A 19,461-nucleotide genomic window follows, 5' to 3' on the forward strand; every position below is an offset into this window, starting at 1 on the left:
GCCCCGGCCGGCCCCGCCCCCCCCCGCCCCCCTCTCCGCCCAGCGAGCCGCACCTGGCTCCTCCACACCCCCGGAAGCCTCACCTCCACCCCCACACGCCATCCCAGCCCCGGGATCCAGGAAGCTGCGGGGATGGGGACCGCGTGCCTGGGGGCCTTTCCTGCCTGCACAGCAGACGGCGAAAGTCGGGCAGTCACTACCCCGCCCCCCGACAGTCTGACGTAAGCCCGGGGCAGACCCCGGGTCCCCGAAAGACCCTGGCCCTCGTGCAGGCCTTCCGGCTCCTGGCAGGGGTGGGAGGGCTGGGGGGAGCCATGAGCCTCAGTCACCGTTCTCAGGGGCTGCGCGGTGCCTGCCTTCTCTGCCTTTCCCAAGTGGGTGGAGGAAGGGACAAAAATAAGCGCAGAATGACCAGGTTAGAAACTAACCCGACAGGAAACAAGATCTGCCCACAGTTATGATTATCCCGAAGTGATATTTAAGCAAGAGCTGCTGCAAGAGCTGGGGGTGGGGGGGTGGGGTTGCGTTGGGGTGGGGGGTGTTGTGTGTGTTAAAATTCTCATTCCTTCCTCTCCAAGATAATAAGCAGCTGATTTCATTGTTAACTTGAAGGGATTTACTTAAAGACACAAAGACCAGTGAGAGCCCCGGTATGAACTCGTGATGCTTCCTGTTTGCATTACATTGTGAGTATTTTCTTCCATTATTTCAGGCCCAGGTCTGGAAAGAGAACATTCCATAACTACTTCTGAGCTTTTTACTTCCCAACCTAAGAAACAGGATAATCACTTTTCTTTAAACCTGGGTTTTCCTCTGAAAGTTTGCCCACAAATTCCCAGCACGTTGCTGAAGCCAGGATCCTTCCAGTGACTACTTTTATAGTGTAATCAAATGTTTTAATAAACTAAATGTAAGGAGTTACTAGTCTAATCATTATTATTGCTGCTGCTGCTGCTAAGTCGCTTCAGTCGTGTCCGACTCTGTGCGACCCCATAGACGGCAGCCCACCAGGCTCCCCCGTCCCTGGGATTCTCCAGGCAAGAACACTGGAGTGGATTGCCATTTCCTTCTCCAATGCATGAAAGTGAAAATTGACAGTGAAGTCGCTCAGTCGTGTCCACTCTTAGTGACCCCATGGACTGCAGCCTACCAGGCTCCTCCGTCCATGGGATTTTCCAGGCAAGAGTACTGGAGTGGGGTGCCATTGCCTTCAATCATTATTATTAGCACCATTCTAAACCTTTATGAAGCAGGTAACTTCCTTGGTGGCTCAGACAGTGAAGAATCTGCCTGCAATGCAGGAGACCCAGGTTCGATCTCTGGGTGGGAAAGATCCCCTGGAGAAGGGAATGGCTACCCACTCCAGTACTCATGGCTATAGTCCATGAGGTCGCACAAAAAGACATTTGCCCCTTGGAAGGAAAGCTATGACAAACTGAGACAGCGTATTAAAAAGCAGAGACATTACTTTGCCGACAAAGGTCTGTCTTGGTCAAAGCTATGGTTTTTCTGGTAGTCATGTAGGGATGCTCACTGGACCATAAGAAAGGCTGAGCACCAAAGAGTTGATGCTTTGAAACTGTGGTGCTAGAGAAGACTCTTGAGAGTCCCAGGGAGATCAAATAAGTCAATCCTAAAAAAGAATCAACCCTGTATATTCATTGGAAGGACTGATGCTGAAGGTGAAACTCCAGTACTTTGGCCACTTGATGGAAAGAGCCGACTTATTAGAAAAGACCCTGATGCTGGGAAAGACTGAGGGCAGGAGAAGAGGGTGGCAGAGGATGAAATGGTTGGATAACATCACTGACTCAATGGGCATGAGTTTGAGCAAACACTACGAGAAAATGAAAGATGGGGAAGCCTGGTGTGTAGCAGTACATGGGGGCACAAAGATTCAACTGAACAGCTATGAAAAGGTTGGTGTGCTTGGGACACTGCCACTAGGAAGCAAAGTGGTTCAAGATGGGAAGGACTTAATTGGTAAAAATCAAATGCTTCCCTTTACCATAGCTAGGGCTGGAGTCTTGACTGTATTAAATTGGTGTTTATCAGGTGCTACTGCTTATAATCATGACTATAAATTGAATCAAAAATATATAGCCCCTAGTTCTTTCCTGTTTTCTTATCTGTCACTAACTCGACTTACTAATCCTTACAAACACTTGAAGGCATTTTTTTCCTACCCTGTGGATGCTACTCACCTGCTTACTAAGACTGCAGTGGCACCTGAGAATACGTAGGGGGCCGCTCACTAACCCTGACACCCAATCATGATGCTCCTCACAGACTTATTGCAGGAAGTCAGCCAGGTTTCAGGGAGATGAATATCTGTCTGTTTCCTTCTGACTCACTGAAATGTGAGTAAGTGTTTGGAACAGACCCTTGTTTGGGAGGGAGTGAGTTCTCTTCGTGTGAGACAGGAGTCTGTGCTTTGTCTAAGAGTGGCTGGAGAGAAAAATGTACCTTTCTTTGCTTTTGTGCTCAGAACTAGACAAATTAACATGCTGGCATGAGGTACAGGATAAATCAGGAGCTATATTCTTCCAGAGCAGGCAACAATTTCACATTTCAAGAAACAAAGAACCAACTTCTGCCCCACATTAAGTTTTTTAAGAGTGTAAAGGTTTCCTGACACTAAACAGTTTGAGAACTCCCACCTTAATCATCCTAGGAACTATCCTGTCTAGGGGTAATTTTGCTGGTTACCACATTCTGAGTAGGAAATAAGACTAAGGGAGGTTTTCTGAAACTCTTTGATCTCAGGATGCCTTGGATAAATAAATACAAAAATGTGATTAGGTACACTGTGAAACGTTATTCAGCCATAAAAAGCAGGAAATTCTGCCATTTGCAGTGACATGGATGATGAACCTAGAAGACTTTATGCTAAGTGAAATAAGCCAGATAAAGGCAAATACTGTATGATCTCACGTGAAACCTAAAAATGTTAACTTACTGTACAGAGAGTAGAATGGTGGTTATCAGGAGCTAGGGTGTGGGGAATAGGGGGCGATGCTGATCAAATGGTACAAACTTTCAATTATAACATGATTAAGTTCTGGAGACCTAATGTACATCATGGTGCCTATAGCTAATAATACTGTCTCGTATACTTGAAATTTGCTAAGAGAATAGATCTTAAGTGTTCTTACCACACACACAGAAAAAACAAATATATAAGATGCTGCTAAGTCGCTTCAGTCATGTCTGACTCTGTGCGACCCCATAGACGGCAGCCCACCAGGCTCCCCCGTCCCTGGGATTCTCCAGGCAAGAACACTGGAGTGGGTTGCCATTTCCTTCTCCAATGCATGAAAGTGAAAAGTGAAAGGGAAGTCGCTCAGTCGTGTCCAACTCTTAGTGACCCCATGGACTGCAGCCTACCAGGCTCTTCCATCCATGGGATTTTCCAGGCAAGAGTACTGGAGTGGGGTGCCATTGCCTTCTCCGATATATAAGATGATGAATATGTTAATCAACTTGGTTGCAGTTATCTCACAATGTATATGCATATCAAAATTTAATTTGTCTATTTTAAATATATAAATGTTTTAATTAATTACTCCTCAATAGAGCTAGAAAAAAATATTGAGGATCCCAAAGAACTTCTGTTTATGTGAATTGCTTCTATCAGTGTTTACCATGGAAAATATTGAGGCAGATATATTTTCAATATTAATGTGTTAATCTCAAAATAACAGTAAAATTTTACATGTTAACATAAATAATACATTTTATGAAAAATAACTTTCCCAAAATAAAAGAATGAATGAGATGAATGATACTATTTTACATTTATGCCAGTCTTTTTCATATCTGACTTAAAAATAAACACTTGAATTCTCTTATCTGCTTCTGCATTCAGTCTATTGTAGATAGGTAGTTTTTGTGAAGTTATATGAATTAACCCATCATCACACAAATACATGGATGGAAAAATGAAACATAATTGTGGATATTCTTCTGATACTACACCAAAATTCAACAAGTGGTGTTTTGAAAAGACTAAATATGAAAACATGGGTTAAATCCCATTTCACCTGCCTTCCTTCATCAAAGTCATTTTAAAACTTGCATGTAGCCTAAATCATGTTTGCCTGAGTAGTTTTCTAGAAACGTTGGGTCAGCTGTGTCTAGTTTGAGCCGAGTCGGCTGAGACTGGATAGGACCACCAATTCTTGAATCAAGTGTCCTGGGTGACCTTCGAGCTGCAGAGGTCTGTGGCTTTGTTACACCTGCACAGAACCGTGATTACCGCACCTTTTTCCAATCACCTTTCCCTGAGGTGTGCTCCCCACACCTCAGACCGCCCTGCTTCTTCATTCGTATCCGGTAAATACCACCAGCCTTTTGCCCTCAGGGAGATGGACTTGAGATTTGTTCTCTCATCTCCTTGCTTGGCTCCCTTGCAAATAAACCCTTGCTGTGATGCAAACCTTGGCATCTATCTTTGGACTTGCCAGGGGTTGGGAAAGGTGAACCTGCTTTGATAACAGTCACAATGTGAAACCTGAAACCATTATCAGTGAACTTTCCTACCCTAGTGCTGGTTTGTAACATAGATGAAATTGGTCCTTCACAGAGTATAATGTGGTGGGGGAGACAGGCAAGTGAACACCAGCTAGAGGATAACATCCAATGAAGTGAAGTCGCTCAGTCGTGTCCGACTCTTTGCGAACCCATGGACTGTAACTTGCTAGGCTCCTCCGTCCATGGGATTTTCCAGGCAAGAATACTGGAGTGGGTTGCCATTTCCTTCTCCAGAGGATCTTCCTGACCCAGGGATCCCACCTGGGTCTCCCACACTGCAGGCATATTCTTTACTGTCTGAGCCACCAGGAAAATCTCTAACATCCAATAGGTACAGGCAGAGAGTAGCTTAGGGTCACAGAGGGGCTCATCTGAATGATAGCTGGAGGGTCCTGGAAGATTTTCTAAGGAATACTTTACACTATATTTAGAAGAACTTCACTCGGAGTCAACTGCCTCTAGTTTGGGCTGAGCTGGTTGACTAAATAGGACCACTGACCGTTCAACTGAGCATGCACGATAGTCCGTACTCAAAGAGCAAAGAAAGATGGAAGAAAAGATAAGATGGAAAGAGAGATGGCAGATGCAAACACTGCAGATTGGTATGTGCCTGCGTGCTCAGTTGAGTCCAGCTCTTTTGTGATCCCATGGACTATGTAACCCACCAGGCTTGTTTGTCCATGGAATTTCCCAGGCAAGAATACTGGAATGGGTTGCCATTTCCTCCTCCGGGAGATCTTCCCAATCAGGGATCGAACCCACATCTCTTGCTTCTCCTGCATTGGCAGGCAGGTTCTTTACCACTGCACCACTGGGAGGCCCACAGAGATTGGTAGGTGACAGTTTTAATAAACAAGAGAACTTGCTCATGAAGCTTTTCTTGGGCAAGATAAGTGGGTCCCTGTGACCTCCTGCAAGGTGAAGAGTTTATACAGAGGCCTTCTTTAGTAGCATTCAGTCACATGTACAGTTCACATGGTCTCAGTAACACATTACTTTCTCAAGGCTTGGAGTGGCTCCTCTTGAGGGAACAGTGGATAGAATGTACATCCTGTGAAATTGCCAGTGTCCAGCTCTCCTAATATTTTCTCTTTTTCTTTTTATATAGTTTGAGGAGGTTTCTATGCATAGCACTAGCTTACCGTTAAGGTGTACACATTTCTCAAGTCCTTGAGGACTTGTCTCATTAACTTCTTTTACTCACAGTCCTTAAAACAGGGCCCATCATAGAGCTGATACACAATAAAGGCTTGTACATTTGCTCAACTAATGACTAACATCTTCATTAAGGTAAACCAGAGGAAAGAAGAAGTTAAGTTTATCTCTTAGAACGTGGAAAAGCTCAATGAAGGGGAAATATTATTCATATATACTTTAGGTTCTTTTAAGGAAATGTATCATGTGATGGATCCAGCCAGCTGCATGGTTCTCTTAACTGTTCTGATCTCTCTGAAAGACTTGGATCTTTAAATTAGAAATCAGCCTTTCTCTCAGAGGGGAAAAACATCAATCTTACTTAGTCTAAGTCAAAGAATAATTAATTGAACTAATATGAGGAAATTTCAGAGAACACAAAGACAAGAAGTACAGCCTGGTTTTAGAAGTGGTGACTGGGAAGATAAGAACACACTTCACTTAACAGCTTTTTGGGAATTATATGAGTTTCTGGCTTTGTCTTCCTGTGTGTACCTGCATGCTTCTCTCTGTAGACTGACTTCCTCTTTGATTATTCATCATTTCCAGTGCCCTGTAACTTAACCTGGGACTTCCCTGGTGGCTCAGTAGTAAAGAATCCACCTATCAATGCAGGTTTGATCCCTGGGTTGAGAAGATCCCCTGGAAAAGGAAATGGCAACCCACTCCAGTATTCTTGCCTGGGAAAGCCCATGGACAGAGAAGCCCTTGGACTACACAGTCCATGGGGGTCACAAAAGAGTCTGATAAGACTAAGCAACTAAACAACAGCAACAATAACTTAGACCAGCAGGTATCATTAGCTTTCCATGGCCCATCTCTAGTCTTCATTCTATTAGACCTAAGTTTTACTCAATACAGTCTTCTTTAGCTTGACACTCTCATAAGACCATTCATGATATTCTTTTTTTCTTAACGTCCTCTGCCAATCTTTGATTCTTTAGGTAGTTGTTATTTCTTTCTGAAGCCAAGACCTCTGCTTTCTCAATCATTAGGCAATTTAACTTTTAGTGCATCCTATGAGTGACACTAACGCCTGCTTTATTTGAAGTAATTTTGTTTGTACCATTTGGATTGGAGTCAGTCCTTTTAGATGGAAACAAATTTCAAATGTTTTAACATCAAAAAGTCAAACAGAGCCAATTTTGCCATTAGGATTTCTCTGACTGGCAGCCCAGTGAACTTTGTCTACACATCAAAAGAATGAAATCCGTGAAGATGAGAGAGCCTCTAAAAGATTTTGAACTTAAGTTTTGCCAGGAATCTCAGTCTTAATCACTTAATCTAAATCTTTTCGGCCTCTACATCCTCTACAATGCTATATGAGAAAGCACCAGCTATATTCCTTCCTTACAAGACTGAAGTGAAAGTCACTCAGTCACGTCTGACTCTGCGAGCCCATGGAGTATGCAGTCCATGGAATTCTCCAGGCCAGAATACTGGACTGGGTAGCCTTTCCCTTCTCCAGGGGATCTTCCCAACCCAGGGATTGAACCCAGGTCTCCCACAAGTGGATTCTTTACCAGCTAAGCCACCAGGGAAACCCAAGAATACTGGAGTGGGTAACCTATCCCTTCTCCAGCAGATCTTCCCAACCCAAAAATTGAACCAGGGTCTCCTGCATTGCAGGTGGATTCTTTACCAACTGAGCTATCAAGGAAGTGACTATTTGCCTCTAAGGCCCTGTCTAATTTTCTCCCAGAATTTGTCTCTCTTACACATTCCTACAGTTTCTAACATTATCCTTCACCAGAATTAAGTGGAGAATCTTGCAGTAAGTTCACTTTTATGCATTCACTTATTTAGCACCTACCATTTGCAAGAGAAGGCAATGGCAACCCACTCCAGTACTCTTGCCTGGAGAATCCCATGGACGGAGGAGCCTGGTGGGCTGCAGTCCATGGGGTCGCAAAGAGTCAGACATGACTGAGCGACTTCACTTTCACTTTTCACTTTCATGCACTGGAGAAGGAAATGGCAACCCACTCCAGTGTTCTTGCCTGGAGAATCCCAGGGATGGGGGAGCCTGGTGGGCTGCCGTCTATGGGGTCGCACAGAGTCAGACACGACTGAAGTGACTTACCAGCAGCATGTGCAAGTTAATGGGCTCAGTACTTGGTGAGAGCCAATATGTTGACTACTTGTCCTCAGTGAGCTTGAGATCTCTTCTCAAATATTGTCCTTAAAATCTTGCTCTAGCAGAAATTGTATGAAGCATATGGGAGGATATGGAAGTGCACTCTGGTTGATGCCATTCAGCAGAATGAAAGAACATTTGGGTACATTTTCTTTAGATTCAATATGAACCTTTTTTTGTTTGTTTTGTTTAGTCACTAAGTTGTGACTCTTTGCAACCTCATGGACTGTGTAGCCCACGAGGCTCCTCTGTTGATGGGATTTCTTAGCAAGAATACTGGAGTGGGTTACCATTTCCTTCACCAAGGGATCTACCCAACCTAGGGATTGAAAACGCATTTCCTGCATTGGCTGATGGATTCTTTACCACTGAGCCACCAGAAGAGCCCTTTATAAAGGTATGGGAGGTGGCTTACACCATCAGAAACCTCTGAATCTTAAGGTCAATTCAGATGTTTCCAGGTTTAAAGTTGAGGGGCCTGCTGCTGCTTGCTGCTACTAAGTCACTTCAGTCGTGTCCGACTCTGTGTGACCCCATAGACGGCAGCCCACCAGGCTCCCCCGTCCCTGGGATTCTCCAGGCAAGAACACTGGAGTGGGTTGCCATTTCCTTCTCCAATGCAGGAAAGTGAAAAGTGAAAGTGAAGTCGCTCAGTTGTGTCTGACTCTTTGCGACCCCGTGGACTACAGCCCACCAGGCTCCTCCATCCATGGGATTCTCCAGGCAAGAGTACTGGAGTGGGGTGCCAGTGCATGCTGCATTCTGTGGGGTTGCAAGGAGTCGGACATGACTGAGTGACTGAACTGAACTGAACATTTTTCAAGCCCTTTGAACTACATACTTTCACAGGATATGCTAGGGTAAGGCCATTCCTTTTCTTCTTAACGTTGCAGCCCAGAACATGTACACAGAGGTTGTAAACTGAAACTTAGCTTGCCAGTCTCTGAGTACCAATGAGATCCTACTCATGCAAATGCCCAGATGTTCTCCTCTCACCATTCTCTCTTGTACATGTAGGGCACTTCTTGAGTCCCTGGGCTGAGACTTACACACCTGTGCTCCAAGATCAGTCATGACTGCTGCTGGCCCCCACAGCTTAATGTGGTGCCCTCCCTCCTCAACCACCAAGTGGGTGTAGATAGATTCCTTTCTCTTTCTGCTCTTGTGATAACTTCAGACTTCATGCTGACACATTGGCTTATGAACCTGCTTTAAAATGAGGAGGCTGCAGCCTCCTCTCAATCTGACATTATTTAGATGGACTCCCTCCCTGAAAGGCTGGCTTTTACTCGAAAGTGTTACCTGGAGCCAGGGAGGTTGACCTGTGGCCATACTTCCATCCCCCTCCCCAGGGTGCATACTTGCATCCCGGGCAGCTGAGTTTCAAGGCATTCAAACAAACTACCACATTATATCCAGAAACACTGTTTCCTCCTGACTCTTGGCTTTGCTTCTGAGTCTGACTCAGCGTTTTTTCCACTGTACTTCCTTGAATTTTGGCTTCTGTTCTTTTCCATTCTCCGCCTTCTCCTTCCCCAACTACCTAATTCCACATGACACATATGACTAACTCTCGTGTTCAACTCTAGCACAAACCCCTGCCGTATATTTATATATGTAATTTTTAAGTAGAAAATTATAATAGTGATTATATTTGTTTTTTCTTTGATAATTGCATGAGGTCAAATTGACATACATGAACTGTATATATTTAACTTCTATGATTGGTGGTTCAGACTGTAAAGTGTCTGCCTGCAATGCAGGAAACCTGGGTTCGATCTCTGGGTCAGGAAGATCCCCTGGAGAAGGAAATGGCAACCCACTCCAGTACTCTTGCCTGGAAAATCCCATGGATGGAAGACTCTGGCAGGCTACAGTCCATGGAGTCCCAAAGAGTTGGACATGACTGAGTGACTTCACTTTCTTTCTTTCTTTTCTTTCACATATTTATATGTTGAATAAATTTTTAAATAATATAAAAATATTTTAAAAAGTACTCCCACAGTTATGTAGGGGTGTGTGTATTTGTGTGTGGAGGTGGAGGGCAAGGAGGAGACATTCGTAGGAGGCAAGCTAACTTGAGGACGCAGAGTCTGAAGGGCTAGTCTTACAGACCCACACATCTGTTTGAGCTGTGAAACATCCCAGGGAGGAACTATCCCCAGGAGGTGTCAGGTGTGCAATATTAATCCAAAGAACAAGAGGTTTTTCAAGGGGAAGTGTTCATTTGAGTAAAGCAAGGTGTCAGCTCTAAATCTCTGAGCAGGAGAAGGGGAGACATGGTAAAAGGATTACAGAGCAGAAAGGTAATTGGGAGGATCACCCTGCTGCTGCTGCTGCTGCTGCTGCTGCTGAGTCGCTTCAGTCGTGTCTGACTCTGTGCGACCCCATAGATGGCAGCCCACCAAGCTCCCCTGTCCCTGGGATTCTCCAGGCAAAAACACTGGAGTGGGTTGCCATTTCCTTCTCCAATGCATGAAAGTGTAAAGTGAAAGTGAAGTCACTCAGTTGTGTCCGACTCCTCTAGACCCCATGGACTGCAGCCCACCAGGCTCCTCCTTCCATGGGATTTTCCAGGCAAGAGTACTGGAGTGGGGTGCCATTGCCTTCTCCGGAGTATCACCCTAGGGACAGAGTAAAAGATAGTGTCATTGATATATTTTGACTATGTTATTCCACAGTGGTGTGGTGGATTGTTTCTTCATTTCAGCAGATACATGACCAGATTAGGAACCAAAAAGAGGGACTGACTACAAGTTGGAAGCCACAGAAGGGGTTCAGATTGGGCCACACAGAATATGCCACTTGGACATAAACGTTATTCTGAGCCCAAAGTAACTGAGAATAAACAGACTCAAGAAAGACGCTGCCTTCCTCGCTCTTTCACAGGAAGTGAAGGACAATTCTTAATCGCCAGAGACAACTCTAGACTTACCAACTCAAAGAGGGCACCAGAGAAATCTAATAACAAGCCTTACTAACTAGCCCTTCTCTGTCATTCGCTTCCCTGTGTATTTACCTTTCCACAGTTTACAGCCCATGACCACCTAAACTACTTTTCCTTTGTCTTGTTGTCTCTCTACAAATTATCGTGCTTTGTTAAGATGCTGTATATGTTCTAACCACCCTGCCTGCTGAAGAAGGTCATCCAGCAGATGTAGACAGCAGGTCCAGCAGGTTAGTCCCTGAGCTGGACCCAGGCAACTGGAGGGTCCTCACCCCATCCACTTGGAATGCGTCTTCCACCCACTGTTTATACGCTAGGAGCCACTCTGGGGACAAACCTTGAGAGAGTAAGCCCGCATTAAGACCAACTGGACTGCGTGTGTGACTGCACCTTGTTAAGGCCTCTGTATAAACTTTCACAATTCTGGCAGGTGAGTGTGGATACCCACTCATCTTGTAGAGGCTGGAGACAAGCCTTGAATGGAAGTTCCCATGCTTTTTAAATCTGCCACATGCTAATCTGAAGTGACCTGCTTCTTTCTTTGGTCTTTTCTTGCCCTCCTAAATGGGTACCAGTTTGTGAACCAATATCTTTGAGTTACTCATCACTCAGTTTCGCATATATATGCTCCATGCACACATTTATAACTTCTGCTTGTTTTTTTTTTTTTTTTTTTTTCTTGTTGTCTTCTGTTTTGTCAGTTGAATTCACAGGGCCCCAGACTGTGAACCCTAAGAGGGTACAGGGGGAAGTAACCTCCTCCATCCTAGCACCACTTGATCCTGCATGCTCAGTCATGTCTGACTCTTTGCGACTCCACAGACTGTAGCCCAACAGGCTTCTCTGTCCATGGATTATCCTGGCAAGAATATTGGAATGGGTTGCCATTTCCTCCTCCAGGGAATCTTCCCGAACTAGAGCTCAAACCTGCATCTCCTGTGGCTCCTGAATTGGCAAGTGGATTCTTTACCACTGGAGGCATGAAGTGAAAGCCCCCTAGCACCAGTAAGTCCAACTGAACCAAGAGCAGAAGCCAACTATGACCTGTGCACCATACTATGCAGTCTGGACCATCGTGGTAGTAAGAGGAGGAGAGGAAAAGGAGGACAGGAAGACAGTCTTGCTGCTAATTGATATCTGAGATCTACATTCTAGTGACCCACAGAAGATTAGAGGAAAGATTTAGGCCTGGAAATTTACACGTCTCTAAACATGACTTGAGTCAGAGACATCGTATTATAAAACTCCAATCCATTTACTATATGCCTCTGTAATTGCTCTCATGCCTGAGAACCCAAGGGTTACACACATCTACTCGGTATATTACAAGCAGATCTCATTTCATTGTGTTTCTCTTTAGTGTGCTTCACAGGTGCTGCTTTTTTACAAATTGAGGGTTTGTGGCAACCCTGTGCCAAGTGAGTCTATCAGTGCTATATTTCTAACAGCATTTGGCCACTTCATGCCTCCATGTCATGGTAATTCCCACATTTCAAACTTTTCATTATCATTATGTTTGTTGTGATCTGTGACCAGTCATTTTGATGTTACTACTGTCTTTTGCTGAAGGCTCAGATGATGGGCAGCAGTATTTAGCAATAAAATAGTTTTTACTTAAGGTATGTACATGGAGGTGTTTTATTTTTTTCTTTTTACATGGAGGTTTTTAAGACATAATTGCATTGTATACTTGATAAACTATAGTGCAGTCTAAATATACCTTGTATGTGCACTGGGAAACCAAAAGGTTTATGTAAATTGCTTTGTTGCAATATTGCTTTATTGTGGTCGTCTGTAACTGAGCCTGCAATACCCCCAATGTATGTACTATTGCATGTAAGGTGCCTTTCATTTTTGGTCTATTTCCACCCCAGCCCCCAAGGTATGGTTTCCTTATATGCTCCTCTTATTGTCTCTCAGTAATTGCAGCAAAGCAACAGAACTTTCTGTATTTATCATCTTTGGGCTGTAGGCTACAGAGATGAACATGTGGATGGAGAAGATAGGCGATAAGCATTAATGCTGATTAGAAAAGACTAGATCAAACGGTTGCTAAATCACTTTGTATCGACTGACATACAGTTTAATTTGAAGCAAAACCACAACTGTTTATATTTCTACATACTTAAAACAATAGATATATGTTCTATAAACTGGCAAAAAGAAAATGTGCTTATTTTTAACTAAAAATACCACATTTGTTAATGCCAACTACAGTGGGAGTTACATTTAAAATAGTTTAAATAAGTCACTTGGAATCTAAAGGAAAAACAATCTTTTTGTTGCCCTAAGGTATTATAGAAATTTAAAATCTATATATACCACTGAAAGAGGGTAGTGAGATAACTATTTGACTGCCTACCATGTGCTAAGAATGTATGGCATGCCGCATGTGTTATTATTTTAAGTTTATTTTCTTTTGGTTTCTCATAACAACTTTATGAGCTATTGTTATGTTGTCCAGAAGCTTATTGTTATTAGCAATAAGATATTAGCAAACTTATTCTTAGAGGGCCAAGGTCAAGAAATGGCCCAAGAATGCACAGCTGGTAAACAGCAGGAGTGGGGATATGGACCCAAGTCCTGCCCGGACTCTAAAATTCATTCTCTGTGTACTATATTATGGGGCCAAATTATGTTGTGGTTTGAGATGCATACAAAATCCTGGCTTACATTCTGCCAAACTGCTTAATAGGGAAAATAATTATATATATAAATATAAATATAATGTCATTTATGCAGCATTTAGGATCTAAGCATTTCAGCCTGGCCAGTTTAAGAAATACCCATTCTCTCAGTTTCTATTCAAGGCAGCCACATGGGCTTAGATTGAAAATTCCTTTTAAAGATATGAATAAATATGAACAGTTTCTTTTCTTTCCTTTCCTACACACTGTGGCATTAATATTGGCGTTTTACTTCCTAAAATTGCATCCCGAGGTGATTCTCTCCCATCATGTCTGATAGGAAATACAAAACAAAAAAATCTAACTAGGATGTAAACACTGTGCCTCCTGACTGTCACACACACAAGTTTTGAAGATAAGCAGACTAACAGATGTAATCATACAATGTAAGTCTGCTCAGCATTAAAAAGCAATGGACAATCAACACACGCAACAACATGGATAAATAGCAAACACATTGTTCTGAATGGGAAAAGACAGATACAAAAGGCTGCATACTTCATGAGTCTACTGATACGACATTCTGGAGAAAGCAAAACTAAAGGGACAGAAACCAGATTAATTGTAGAGGATGGGGGTGGGGGAGGAAACGGACTAAAAGGGTCACGAGGAAACTTCTACTTGATAGAAATATTTTGTATCTTGATTGTGGTGGTGGTTACATGATTACATACATTTTTCAAAACTCAAAGGAGTTTTATTTGAAAAACAGAAGTTATGCCTTAATAATCTTCACTTTACACAGGGTTGAGGAGCTTCCCACACATCTTCGGCGGAAAAGTGATGCCTCCCAACTCCACAGGGACAAGCCTCCTGTGTCAGGACCCTCTCAGACCTCAGCCTGTGCATCTCTTCATCTGGTTGTTCATCTGTATCCTTTAACATACCCTGACTTCCCTGGTGGTTCAGACGGTAAAGCGTCTGTCTACAGTGCAAGAGACCCGGGTTCGAGCCCTGGGTTGGGAAGATCCCTTGGAGAAGGAAATGGCAATCCACTCCAGTACTATTGCCTGGAAAATCCCATGGACAGAGGAGCCTGGTAGGCTACAGTCTATGGGGTCACAAAGAGTCAGATACGACTGAGCGACTTCATTCACTTTAATAAGCCAGAAAACATGAAAAAAAAAAAAACACTAAGAAAATAATCATGACTTTAAACTTGTTAAAAATCCAAGTTAAAAAGAAAATATGTGTATAGAAAAGGAGATGGGGGCGGGGCTTGTAAATTCTAGGCTCCAGAACTGATATCTGGAGAGGGAGCTGTGGCGGGTGTGGACTTTAGAATGCAATTTAAGGAAACTAAATGCCAATATTAATGCCATGATGTCTAGGAAAGGAAAGAAGAGAGACTAATTATTCATATTTAATCACATCTTTGAAAGGTATGGTCAAGCTAAGCCCACATGGCTGTCTTGACTAGAAATTGATTAAAGAGAATGATGTTCCCTTTTATAGTCTGTGGAAATGATACTTAAACATAAAGCAAATGCCTTATTGGAGAGCTAGGTAGCTCCTGGGATGTCTGAGCAGTCCTTCTTCCTCTATTATTTCCATCAATTGATGGTCCCATCCCTAATAATGTCATCAAATGCAATTCAATCAACGTCTCTGATTTTTATTCTCATTTTTGCTGTCAGCCAATTTCTGAATTCTGTGTAGTGAGGAAAGGTCCTCTCTCTTCATGTTAAATAGGTTCTGTCATATTCAGTTCAACACAAGTTTGTTGTGGCCAACTTCTCTGACCAACAGAAAGCAGAGAGAGGGTAAAACAGAAGTTCAATACACCCTGCCCTTCCCCCACAGTCCACTTGTGGAGGAGGATGCCCTTGTGCAACCAAGGCCACTCCTTCGGATGTTGTCTGCTCAGGCTGGAGGACCAGCGGGAGTCAACTTGCACTTAGGATTGAGGAGTTTTGTAAATGAGGTTACCTTGGTGGAGGAACTAGATAAAGCATTGACCCAGCGTCTGAAAGGAGTACGACTTGGATTACAGATAAGTGGCTTCTGTTGGTGGGTTAAAGGAGAAAGTGTTTTGTTTTGTTTTGATATGCTCTTTTTTAAGGAGTTGTAGCTCGAGAGTAACCGAGAGTAATATAGACATGAGAGGAAGGGATGCTCAGCCTCATTTCAGAAGTAAAGATAGCACAGGTCTTTGTATTGAGGATCCAGCAGCAGGACATGCCAGGAGCAAGAACTAGAGGAAGAGAATGCAGATGCCTCTCAGTAACAAAGAGGCTGTATTCTTGAGCTGTCCAACAACACACTAATTGGAATCTCTGAAGAATTATCCACATTATAATGGTGAGGTATGCAGAATGGGCAGGAGTGAGAGAAAGCTTTGAAAAGTGTGTGAAAAGGAATAACAGATGGCACTTGGGTGCTAATAGAATAGAAAAGTCTGACTGTTAAGAAAGGAAGAAAATAAAAAAAAAAGAGAGACTCAGCACATAAAACGAAAGAGCCCTGGACATTTCATTAAGGGGGTGCTTAGAGTCCTCGGCGTGGCCTACTTCCAGCCCCACTAATCACAGTCTGATGGCCAATTCTGGCTGCTGTTCTTTATTTTCCAGGCTTGGGCATTTCCACTGTTGCCTTTGGAATGCCATTCAGGATTGGGGTTTCTAAATGAATTCATGCCCCACATGGCTGGTTGAAAGATACTATAAAAACAACAACAACAAAAGATAACTGAGTGAAATGGCAGCTAAAGACCAAACCTGTGGATGTTTCAATGCTGCTTTTATTGAATTAATGCAAGTACTGGATTAAGCTAGTACTTGCCAGTCAAATACTAACTAGAACTCTGGCACATGGCCAAAGAGCATTCATCTGTGAAGGGGCTGGCAGCCTGGGTATCTACGGACAATGGTGCTTGCCTTGTTATTCCTGAAATTGGGGAGGAACTGAACCATTGTAACTAAACTCTGTGCAAGTCAGGGATGCTACACCCTGATTTAAGAGTCAAGTCTCAGAGTGAGATAACTCCTTGATTTGGCTCTACTCCACGCAGAAATTTAATTTCAGGCACCTATGAATCCTTGAAAACCTACAAGACATCAAAGTCAACTCAAGTATTAGTCTGCTAAGTTGCTTCAGTCGTGTCCGACTCTGTGCGACCCCATAGATGGCAGCCCACCTGGCTCCGCTGTCCCTGGGATTCTCCAGGCAAGAACACTGGAGTGGGTTGCCATTTCCTTCTCCACAAGTATAAGTCTAGGATTTCTATATAGTTAGAGGAATTCCAGGTTTCCTTCACAAGAATTCTCAAGTCTGGAATTACACTCATTTTTTAAAAATTAATTTTTATTGGAATATAGTTGCTTTACAATGTTATGTTAGTTTCCACTGTACAGTAAAATGAATCAGCTATATGTATACATATATCTCCTCTTTTTGGATTTCCTTCCCATTTAGGTAATCACAGAGCATTCAGTAGAGTTTCCTGTGCTATGCAATAGGTTCTCATTAGCTATATATTTTATACAGATTATTACTAGTATATATATTTCAACCCCAATCTCCCAATTCAACCCCCACTTCTCCCCCTCGGTATCCATTTGTTTGATCTCTATGTCTGTGTCACTATCTCTGTGTTGCAAATGAAATCATCTATACTGTTTTTCTACATTTCACATATATGTGTTAATATATGATATCTCCTCTTTCTGACTTACTTCATTCTGTATGACACTCTAGGTCCATCCACATCTCTGCAAATGACCCAATTTCATTCCTGTTTATTGCTGAGTAGTATGGGATTGAAAAGCCTCTTGATGAAAGTGAAAGTGGAGAGTGAAAAAGTTGGCTTAAAGCTCAACATTCAGAAAACAAAGATCATGGCATCCGGTCCCATCACTTCATGGGAAATAGATGGGGAAACAGTGGAAACAGTGTCAGACTTTATTTTTCTGGGCTCCAAAATCACTGCAGATGGTGACTGCAGCCATGAAATTAAAAGACACTTACTCCTTGGAAGGAAAGTTATGACCAACCTAGATAGCACATTCATAAGCAGAGACATTACTTTGCCAACAAAGGTTCGTCTAGTCAAGGCTATGGTTTTTCCTGTGGTCATGTATGGATGTGAGAGTTGGACTTTAAAGAAAGCTGAGCGCCGAAGAATTGATGCTTTTGAACTGTGGTGTTGGAGAAGACTCTTGAGAGTCCCTTGGACTGCAAGGAGATCCAACCAGTCCATTCTAAAGGAGATCAGCCCTGGGATTTCTTTGGAAGGACTGATGCTAAAGCTGAAACTCCAGTACTTTGGCCACCTCATGCGAAGAGTTGACTCATTGGAAAAGACTCTGATGCTGGGAGGGATTGGGGGCAGGAGGAGAAGGGGACGACAGAGGATGAGATGGCTGGATGGCATCACTGACTCGATGAACGTGAGTCTGGGTGAATTCTGGGAGTTGGTGATGGACAGGGAGGCCTGGTGTGCTGCGATTCATGGGGTTGCAAAGAGTCGGCCACGACTGAGTGACTGAACTGAACTGAACTGACTGATGGAATTGCACTCATCTTTAAGTTCATTTTGTTTGATATTAATATAGCTGCCTCCAACTCTTTTATGGTTACTGTTTGCATGGTATCTTTCCCCCATAATTTTCTGTTCCGTTTATTTGTGCCTTGGAATCTCTTTTAGAGGACATATAGATGGACCTTATTCTTTTATCAGTTTGGCAATCTCTGACTTTTGATTTGACTGTTCAGACCATTTACCTTTAACGTTATTACTGATATGGTCAGAATTACATTTGTCATATTACCATTCATTTTCTGAAATTGAAACTTCAATACTTTGGCCACCTGATGCGAAGAGCTGACTCATTGGAAAATACTCTCATGCTGGGAAAGATTGAAGAGGCCGGAGAAGGGGACGACAGAGGATGAGATTAGATGGCATCTAACAGAGGTAGTTAGATGGCATCATTGACTCAATGGACATGAGTTTGAGCAAACTCTGTGAGACAGTGAAGGACAGGGAAGCCTAGCACGCTGCAGTCCATGGGGTCATGAGTCAGACATGACTGAGCGACTAAACAAATTTGTTTTGTATGATAAATGAGGCCACAGTTGCTATTATTTTTAGTGAGAGTACCTTTCCCATCTTTCCCTGTTTACTCCTTGCTCTTTGCCCTGCCCCACTGCTGCTTCAAGAAGTAGTTAAAGAAATAATTATTTGACACTTGGACTAGTATGGCATGTGTATATGTGTATAATGGTTATTAACGAGAGAATATGGGAGTAATTTTCCTTCCTGTTGCCAATTCTAGGATGAGGGAAAGAATTTGATGGCTATCATCCTTTTACTATGAAAGAAAAATTTAAAAAATTAAAAAACCTACAGCATACCATTTCTTTGTGATTTGAAGTATGTCAAAATATAAATATGGAAAAAATAAATATGTATGCTTAGAAACAAGATAACGTAATGTTAGTAATTTCTGGTGCTGGTGAAATGATTGTTTTAAAATTATTTTTTTCTGAATTTCAAATTGCTTTACAATGTGAATGTTTCCTTACCCTAAAAGATTTTTTCCTAATCTAAAAATTGTCACTCATTTTTAAAAAACAATTCAAATAGCTACTCTAAAGAAGAAAACAGAAATTATCTGCAGTCCCTTTAACGATCACTTCTATTTGGTGAACATTGTTACTAAAATCTGCTTATGATTATCACATTAACTTTATTATCGGACACCACAAAGGATAAGAAAAGCGAATGTTGTGTCTATGCTCCAGACTTAAAAATAACGTTTCTATGTCTGCCACTTATTTTTACAGAGAATATTTCCCGATTCTCTCTACTACTTCCACTGCACTTTCCTCCTGGGTGAAGGGTGAAATGGGAAAAGAATTATTGAGCTCACAGTCAGAGAGAAAAGATAGTGCATTGGGATCATGTACTGACACAAATTTGGTCCAGGACCTTACAGATAACCTCTTCATAAGTCAGTCTT

At 42.6% G+C, this 19,461-nt stretch overlaps 1 long non-coding RNA gene across 1 annotated transcript; it reads left to right on the forward strand.

Moving 5' to 3' along the window:
* The first annotated feature begins 46 nt into the window (after positions 1 to 46).
* On the forward strand, positions 47 to 18,946 carry LOC139178008 (uncharacterized). Its single transcript, XR_011562432.1, has 4 exons — positions 47 to 221; positions 613 to 686; positions 11,513 to 11,816; positions 14,244 to 18,946. It is a non-coding gene; the product is annotated as an uncharacterized lncRNA (long non-coding RNA).
* Positions 18,947 to 19,461: the final 515 nt, after the last annotated feature.

This window comes from Bos indicus, chromosome 20, assembly GCF_029378745.1.
Source record: "Bos indicus isolate NIAB-ARS_2022 breed Sahiwal x Tharparkar chromosome 20, NIAB-ARS_B.indTharparkar_mat_pri_1.0, whole genome shotgun sequence".
In the NCBI taxonomy this organism is placed as follows: domain Eukaryota; kingdom Metazoa; phylum Chordata; class Mammalia; order Artiodactyla; family Bovidae; genus Bos; species Bos indicus.